Raw genomic sequence first — 10,404 nt, forward strand, 5'->3', positions numbered from 1 at the left:
ATAGAAAAAAAGCAGTAAAAATTTTGCACTTTCCCAAGTCGAGAGTTAAATAGTTATCATAAAGATTATTCTTAACACAGACATATCTCGAGATTATCCCCATCGACTTCTTAGTGAGAAATGATATAAGGTGTATCGTAAATGCATGTTAAGCACTGTTTTTAAGTAAAGATTTATTATTAAGGCTACATCGTGATAGAGGTTTACGAAGAGAAGAGAAAAGGCTTGATATATATAAAATAAAATGGATGGAAAATAACGAGCGTTGAGCGCCCGAATATTCTCGAAATCAATATCTTGAAATTCATCGATTTTCGAGAATGCGATGTACATAGGTAGTTTGAAAAAATGATATTCTTATCTAGGATATCCTTAATAATAATGCTTAATAGCATCGCGATCTTCGAGATTCTCATTAATTATAATTAGATTACATAATAAGCAAAAAAGATCGAATATGTATATAGAGAACATTCATATGAATCAAAATTATGATTTTTTTAGCGAACGTGTTGGCTTTTCCCCCCGCGGTATAGCTTCTCTTTTTAGATATTATATCTACTTATTATAAGGCGCAGGTGGCGACTCGTTCCTATATTCAAATAATAAATGTCTGTAGGCTATCTTTGACAATTGATAAATAATACAAAAGGAGAGAACTAGCGATCTTCATTTTCCGTTGCAAATAGTAAAATTTTGCGGGACATAAAAGCGCAGTGGTATTTCTCAGATAAAAAGATAGACATGCATTAATATTCCGCATCGTCGAGCAGATATATGTAGTATTGTAAAAAAAAAAAAAAATTAGCAGGATGTATCGAAAATATTGTTATAATGGAAGAACCGAGTGTAAAATTTTATGAAGTTGTTAACCTTTAACTCTATTTACAATTTTTACATTTTGCATCTTCATTTGTGTAATGTGTAATGCATAAAACATTGAATATTTAAACAATTTACAATTGAAAGAGTTAATAGAAGAAATCATTTAAGATTTATCTAGACACATTTGCATAATGCAGAGAGAGATTAATCAGGTATCTAATATAAACATTAATATGTTGTATTTTTTTTATATTGAACGCGAGGTCTAATATAAAAAAATACAACATATTAATATTTATATTAGATACTTTATTGATTAGATATTTTTGGTTGAAAATTTTTTTTTAGGTGTGTATTATGCAATTATACAAGTCTATATAGACATGCCTTTATTTATACGTCAATGCGCACACCAATTTATACGAATAAACTGTATAAATGTTTCCGTTTTTCTTTATCGCTTTTCGGAAATCAATTTCCAATTATTGCCTTTAATCGTCGTAGAGATAAATCATTAAGGCTCCTGCATACTCGATTGCCAAGTCCGTAAAATTTATACGACAGCGCCACATTTGGCAAAACTATAAACTATTAAGCGTGAAAATGATATAAATTATACTTGCGACTTACAGCGTCATTTATCATTTTAGTGCAGTGTTTCTATTTTTAAAGTAATTGTCATAGTGTTAGAATATACCGAAGACTCTCATTTTGTTATAATTTAATATGTGAAAGCAAATATTTATTTCATTTCGATACCTGTCAAACAGCTGGTTTTTGTCCTTGATTAGGCTCAATTCAATTCGACATATACAATATGTTATTTATTGCTTACCCAAACAAAAGGAGAGTTTTTGGATATTTTACAAGTTGGTTCTATCGGTTACAAACCCTATTTTATTGAAAAACATTTTTATTTTAGCGTAAGTCGCAAGAATTTTCATGGTATATTTTCTCGCTTCTGACGTCATCAATTCAAGATGGCTGCAGTGAGTATGCAGGAGCCTTAAATATTGTTAAAAAGAGAGCGAGTTTTAGCGTTAGTAGTTAAGCATTAAATGCACCAAGTTCGAATATAACTTATCCATGAGTTTATTGCGTTATTATAGTTGTTTGATAATTATATCAACACAAGAGTTAGGAAACAATGTCATAATTCGAATATAGGCGCGATTAATCCGCGATAAAAACAGACATTATCTTTTACGTATTACTCATAAATAGAAAATTGATATCCTCTAAAATTACTTTTAACGATGTAAATAAATTTTCTTTGTTTAATATTTTTTTGTTGATGAGTTGTCGAGTTTGATAATAAATGAATCGTTTATTAACGTATGAGAATGAAAGTAATAGAGAGACAGCTAATGATTTAAGAAAGAATAAGGAAAACAAATTTTCTCATTGCATAGAAGATGAATGTGAATTTAATACTACAACATAAACATAAACAAATAATATAAATAATATAAATTAAATTAGCATAAGCTTGCACACAATTACTATGTATTTACTAATTGCGGTTAAATATACATAAAACTCATATATATAGTGCGTATACTATAATAATGAAAAATTGAAAAAGAGGAAGTGAAACAGAGAACGAAAAGGGGCGATTAGAAAAAGAGAGAGAAAAAGAATGTAAAACAAATTACCGGCCATATTAAATTAAGATTTTATATTGAGCAAACTTGAATGTGAGTAAAGAAGACTAAAGTACTTCGGAGGGTAATAATATAATCATTTCGGAGAAGTGTCCATTATAAATGTAAATAATTACCAAAACATTTAAAAATTCGTAGAAAATATATTTATAATAATTTAAAAAATAACCCTAAATATAATTGGGGAAAATTATTGAGAAATCTGTAACGACACTATTTGTACCGAATCGCAGCACTAATTTTTGAAGATAGGGCTTTGCAACAAATTAAAAAATATGTAGTTTTTTAATTTACAGAAATTATCTCATTAAACAAATTGATCTATTATATCTGTGCTGTTCTTTATTTACAACTTTTGGCCAAATTTTATAACTCACTGTGAATGTAAGTCACAAAATCTGCAAGTAAAGAAAGAATAGTATTGCATTAAATCAAAATTTTGAGAAAATAACGATTTAGATTTTATTTTCTTACGATTTTTTAACAGAAATAGCATTTTTAGTAATGGAAAAAATTGTCTATAATCGTCACTACTATTTAATTACATTTGTATATGTGTTAAAAAATTATTTTTTAATTTTTTTCGATTCGAAGTATTATTTTCAAAAAAGTAAATATCAAATTATATTTTTATATCTTGCTTCTTTTTAAAAATCATTTAGTCACATTGTATGTGTTTTTCAAACATTCATATCTTAACATATCAAAATATAATTCAATGTAGTTTAAATTAAATAAGAAAAAAATTCAGTTTCTATTAATTTTCTACACTAAAAAAAATTAAGTGAAATGATATTTCTACTAAAATTGTAAAAATATCCTAAATCGTTATTTTCTCCCTTTTGATGCAATAAACTAATTTTGTCCAGTAATTTTTTGTATGCTAAAAAGCTTTGAAAACTACTTAAAAAAATGATCTATTTTTTATTTTATATTGTATTATATAATATATCTTTTCAAATTAATACACTGTGCGATGCTGTACAAATATTTTTATCTTAGATCTTTCACCAATTTTTCCCAATTTTGAGTTTCTAATCATTTTTTCTATCCTTATTACATAATGTTTCTATGAATTTTAAAAGTTCTTTTCAATTTCCTTTGAAGACGAAATATTGTCATTTTTTAAACATTATTCTTTGTATTACGAATTTGAACGAATTACAATAATATAATTCCACGTGTAAGAACACAAATCTTTGTCTCTTATTGTGCCATACAAAAGAGTAAAAATTAAGAGAAATCCATATGATAATTTGGCGAATTGATCCAGAATAGATTGATATTTTGCGAATTTTGCGATTTTCGATAAAATATCTCATCGATAGCTATACCGAATTAGTGTCATAACTAGCCTGCGTTGCAACCGGTGCAAGCTCAACTTTTTGCGTCCCTCCCCGTCTTCTAATACTTATAAAAAAAAAATTAAATTTTTAAAAAGCATGTTTACTTGCTGCAAATAAATATTTTCTCACAATTTTTTAAAAAAAATTTGTTCATTTAAAAAAAGAAAAATTTATTTTATCATCTTAAGGCTCCTGGGTGCTCACCGCGGCCATATTGGAATCGTAACGTCAGAGGCGAGAAATAACACGTTGAGATTTCTTAGATGCCATTTCTAAATAAAAATATATTTGCATAAAATAACACTTAAGATCTCTTTAATACACTTCTAAAAAACGCCGAAAACTATTCTTTTCCCTTGACAGTCAATCAACAACCGTAAAATGATCGAGATATCAGACTTTGACATGCGGAATGACTGCGCATGTGCAAAGACCAGACGGACTAGACCTCATAATATTACATTTTACAGCTGTTGATTGATTATAAAGGGAAAAGGATAGTTTTCGGCGTTTTTTAGAAGTGTATCAAAGAGATCTTAAATGTTATTTTATGCAAATATGTTTTTATTTAGAAATGGCATCTAAAGATTTTTAGCGTGTGTTTTCTCGCCTCTGACGTCACGATTCCGACATGGTCGGCAAGGTACCAGGAGCCTTAATTAAAGCTTGCACTCGGTGCAGAGGCATCGCCTTAATTATAGCCGCTTATATACTTGCAAAATTTTATTTACAAAGGAAAGAACAAGAATACTCGCTATCTCTCTCGCGTTTCTGACTTATTTTTCGACTCGCTTTTGCGTATCGCGAGAAATGCGTCACGATTTGCCGTATGAGAGCAATCATTATTATTGTATAATCGATCCAACCGAAAAATCAGCGACGATGATGAATAAATGTACTCTTTTCCTAGAAATAGATTGGAGCTTACGCGATCAGATCGTGGCAAAATGTTTCGCCGCAAGAAAGGCAGGCATTACACAACAAATTCCCGAAATATATCGTACTCTTAAGCTAATTATAAGCTAGGTTGAATAGATAAGAAATTTTTATACGATTTATAAGACAATGCAAATTTTGCATATGCAATTGATTGATTTATTATCACGTGTTTCCTTGTTGGCGTTTCGTTAAATAATGTACATTGTATTCTTCGGAACATGTATCCTATACGGTCATCCTGCTGAATTTCACGAATTTTTCGTTATAATAACGATTTGATAAATAATCGAGTGATATACAGGGTGTATCTAAATAAGTGCGAAAAATTTTAAGAGATGATTCTTTGTCGAAAATTAAGGGGGGAGTTTCTTATATAAATATATACTCTTATATCCCTGAGAAGTTAAACTTTTCTAAAGAGGAAGGTAAAAATTAAGTTTTAATTTTTTTTCTTTCAGACAAATTAAAAAAATGAAACTTGGTGGATATTTTCCACTAATAAAAAGGATATTCATTAATGTTTTTTTGATCTTCCTGTATTGTTATAAGGGGATGAAACTAACAACCCCTATTTAATTTTTTATCAGAACTTTTTAACGGATAAGAGTATATGTTTAATGTTTATATAAGAAACCCCTCTTAAATTTTCGACAAAGAATCATCTTCTAAAATGTTTCGCATTTATTTAGATACACCCTGTATAAATTATTTGAATCTTAAACAATTTATTTTCAAGAGATTAAATTACGTCTCTTATATTTAATTATGTTAAAATAATTTGAGCAGAACAATAGAGAAATAATAAAAAAAAATAATAAAAAAATGTCTCTTCTTTAATCGGTTTTAAACAAAATATATAAGGTATATGGACATCAGGATTGAAAGATATAAACGATGAAATCGAGCAGGTCGCCGCGATGTGCCTCGCGTCGATTTATCTATTGTAAGATACGTAATACGCTCTTATTAATTGTAAGTGAGAATTACATGTTATTTATTATTATTATGCTTATTGATATGCTTGCGCATACAATCCAAATCTTCATCGTGCGTTTCGCACAATCTCTCGGTGCGACACATTGCGCTTTTATTCATGTGCGTATTTATTTCTTTATCACTTTTTTTTATTTCTTTATCATTTTGACCTTTTGTAATCGCGACAAACGAGGTCCAATTAGTTTTAGCAAGGTTTAGTAAAAGCAGAGAAGAAAAAGGACACACCACATATATGTATTTATAGTCAAGATTAATCCAGATAAGAGGAATGTTTGAAGGACGATATCTTTTGATGAGGTATCGTTTTTAGATGTCCATCTAGAAAATTGCGATTGGAGAGAATGTTATTTCCTGGACCTTTCAATTTGATAGATGTGCTTTGATAGATTTTTTAGAGAAAAAAAATGTCGCAAACTAACGATGCGCTTAACAGTTTTCCAGATATTAATGTTTAAAAAACAATTTTTTTTAATATTGAGATTTCAAAATTTTTGACAAGAGGTCATTTTCACAAAGATTTTTCATTAATTTTTTAAACAAATTTTAATTTAATCGAAAATGGGTTTGGATTAGGTTTAAATTTTTTCGGGGGGTGTTTTTCTCCCCCGCTTTTACTTTATAAATACACGCATAACATAAATTTTTCCACAGAATATATTTTTTCTTAAATGTATATATATAGTACTATCTATTGTTGTTATTGCGATTTTTAAAAACTGATATTTCGAAAATTGTGAATCATAACGTATATTGTGGTTTGCGACATTTTTCTTCTGATAAAAGATCCTATCCCAGATAGCACCATGTCCAAAATTGAAGCATAAGACATCTTTAAGAAGTCTTATCATATAATATCCAAAAACATCTTAAAAATATCTTAAAAATGTCTTTTGCGTCGATTTTGGACATGATGCTATCTGGGATGAAAATGACCTATCAAATTGGAGAGTCTCAGAAATAATATTATTGTCGAGTTATTTTCGAAACAAAATGCTTCTTTTACAGTATATATCATATCACGCTTATTGGTTGCAAGTAATGCATTGTCAATCGTATTTAAATCGTCGGGTCTTATCAATATGTAGCTTTTGCCTCCCTATCATTGTTTAGGGAGAGCTTCGATAGCCCACATTGCTAATTGGCCAATTGAACACTAGGACTTTCTGGACATTCCTGGTCCAATATTAGGCACCGGTCGATGTGAATGTGTGTTAACGGGACTTTTCCCATCGTTTATAGGTTGCGTACAAAATTTGGCATATGCGCAGGCCTCGAGAAGTCATATCAAGTTCCGCTGATGATTGAAGAGAATAAAGTAGTACTTTTTCTCACAGCGACAAGAATACCTCTCTCGAGTTCAAATTCATAAAATGACGATTGTCATATTAATCGTGCATCATTAAAGCGGCAACGAATAAAGCTTGCGACCAAGTCGAATAGAAAATAAATGCGCAAAAATTTTGTTCATATATATGTATATATAAAATCTACATCAACTTAAGGCTCCTGGGTGCTCACCGCGGCCATATTGGAATCGTGACGTCAGAGGCGAGAAACAACACGTTGAGATTTCTTAGATGCCATTTCTAAATAAAAACATATTTGCATAAAATAACACTTAAGATCTCTTTAATACACTTCTAAAAAACGCCGAAAACTATTCTTTTCCCTTGACAGTCAATCAACAACCGTAAAATGATCGAGATATCAGACTTTGACATGCGGAATGACTGCGCATGTGCAAAGACCAGACGGACTGGGCCTCATAATATTACATTTTACAGCTGTTGATTGATTATAAAGGGAAAAGGATAGTTTTCGGCGTTTTTTAGAAGGGTATTAAAGAGATCTTATGTGTTATTTTATGCAAATATGTTTTTATTTAGAAATGGTATCTAAAAATTTTTAGCGTGTGTTTTCTCGCCTCTGACGTCACGATTCCGACATTACAAGATACCAGGAGCCTTAAAGCCAATTTAAATTGAGTCAAATCTATTATCGGATCTATTTTTGCAAAAAAAGAATGTTTTTTGAATTTTGACAACTATTTTCAAGAACAAAAATAAAATTTCATGGGATAATTAAAAATAAAATGATCAGTTTCTGAAACGCGTGCGTGATAGTTGATTTCTAACAATTACTTCATCATATTTAGCAATATTTTGTAACAAAAATGGATAATAATTATTTTCTTTTTCTGCATATATAATTATATCCAAAATTCTAAATATAATATATATTTTCTCTTACAATTAATAAATATTAGATAATACTATTAATGATTAATAACATAAACACTTGATTTTTCGTTTAATAACAATGATGAGAAAATGCCGCAAAACATAATTGGGCAATATTTTAAATTTTCCTCGCATTTACGAGCTTCAATTTATAGTAATCACGCGTATGTAGTATGTGCTGAATATTTAGTGACGTCCAGATAAACTGACAATAACGGCTGTGTGAGTGAACAGTATTCTTTTCAGCAAAAATCTATTCTAGCGTAAATCGCGTTTCGCTTGATCTGCCTATATCTAAATCGGATGACTACACCATGTCCGATATAAAAGCGTATCCAACGCATACATGCATCAATAATTTATATATATACTATCGGAATTACAATAAACTTTTGGTCGATACAGCTTGTATGTGGGCCAATAATTACACCGATCTGCTTTGGAATGCAAGAATATTCATTTCTATTCACACTTTAATTGTAATTTCCAAAAATCTAGGAGCTGCGTTTTAGCATCTCATTATTGTAAAACCACGTTTCGAGAAGATGTAAAGGTCTCATTATATATTATATCGCGAATATACTTCACTCGAACGTCGTACCAGATTTATGCAGTTAGCCTGAAGAAAAAAAAAAGCGCTGAAATTTGATGCATTCACAGTGAACTATTTTTTTACGAAGGATGAATCCTGCCCTTATGCGATTATATGCCGATACTGATTATAATAAGCGATCCACTGTGGATGATTAGATTCTCTTCACGCGAATTACAAACGATAATATGTACGTATTGTAATTTGAGTAATATTTCACAGGTCGACGAAGTATATATGCAAACTAATACACACAAAAGTATACACAAATACAGAATATATACATACATACACGCATATGCATATAGTTTTTAGCGATTATTCGCTAAGTGTCTGAATTAATTGTTCGACAAGGAAAAAATAATTTTATACAACGCAACAATATTTTGCGATGCATAATTTCATAAAAATCAACATCTGTGCAAAATTCTGTTTTTTTTTTTTTTTTTCGTTCGAAAGAAAATAAAATGATATGCAGCGGGAGAATCCATGAATCTGTATATGCTTTGCGATTAATTTTCCATACAATTTTTCGCTGCATCAATATGCATATGTGTATATTATCGTTGTATATTATTTAGGTCTTATTTGTTGAATATATCAATTCACATGCTGCAATTTATTTTCTTTTTTTTTTACATCATACGCGCGCAATTTTATTTAATACGGAGTGAGTTGAGAACGACGATGTCTATAATTTAGCGCGGTATAATTAATATTAGTAGACATTTGTCATACGCAATGACTATTTACATAAATGACTATGAGAATTATTATTATTATATTATTATTATTATATTATTATAAAAATAAAAATCGTGTTTTTTCGATAAACGAATAAAACACGAGAGGATGGAGAGATAAAAATTGTAACATATTTGTTGATGGCCAATATCAAATATGTATAAAAGTAATAATAATGCAACATTACCAAAATAAACAAATATTATTAAATTTGCTCGTTTTTTGTTAACCGACCATGTTAGATTAGACGATTAGACCATGATGCAAGTAAATAGAATATATAGTCTACTTATTATTGCATCATTAGACATTAAACTTGTCAGCTTTATATGACAGGCAATTTTTTTTCAAGACTTTCAAAGAGCTCATGTTATAGTAGGACTCTATGATAAAAATGAACGTCATGATATTTATCAGAAAATATAAACTTGAGCTCCGGAGCAAAATTATCACTTTTACTCCTTTGTGTCAAATACTTTTGGAAGTCCTTCTGGACACTAGCTAGATTGTAAATAATGCCCTGAAGACCAAAAGGGAAAATTCTATCTACCTTTATGTGGGCGAGCAAGAGAGCTATAAAGTAAGTCCTGGGATGTTAAACCCTTTGACCGTATAAGGCAGTTTCACTGTCCGGTTTGTAATCTGATGGTCCACAGCAAGTGCAAAATTACATATATAATTATATATAAAATAGATATATCTATGTATACTTATATTCCATTAAATTTAAACTTTTTTCTCAGGATACAGATGTTCCTTTACTTGCCGCTACGCGGCGAAACCAGGCGAAACTATCTTAAGTTTCCACTACGAACACAAATAAAAGCTACAAAGAGCGGCTACCAACATAAGATCCAAAGTGGTATCTTTTTCTCAATTTAATTTCTGACACAATCCAAACAAGAGATTCAGAATATATTAAGTAGATTGTTTGAAATTGGACGAATAAATGAGATAAATTGACCGAGATGGAACTGACTGATGAAATGAATCGAGACGAAAAGAAACAGCGCGGCAAGGATGGAAGGGGATGAACAAATCGAGCGCAATCTTCATGG

The 10,404-nt window shown here is 30.0% G+C and overlaps 1 protein-coding gene across 1 annotated transcript in view; it reads right to left on the reverse strand.

Moving 5' to 3' along the window:
• LOC145938963 (uncharacterized) overlaps positions 1 to 10,404 on the reverse strand; it is a 38,819-nt gene that overhangs the window by 24,322 nt on the left and 4,093 nt on the right. The gene's annotated exons all lie outside the window — the stretch shown is intronic.

The sequence above is a fragment of the Prenolepis imparis genome, unplaced genomic scaffold, assembly GCF_030444845.1.
Source record: "Prenolepis imparis isolate NDT839.2.m4 unplaced genomic scaffold, iyPreImpa1.0 SCAF_7, whole genome shotgun sequence".
NCBI lineage: Eukaryota > Metazoa > Arthropoda > Insecta > Hymenoptera > Formicidae > Prenolepis > Prenolepis imparis.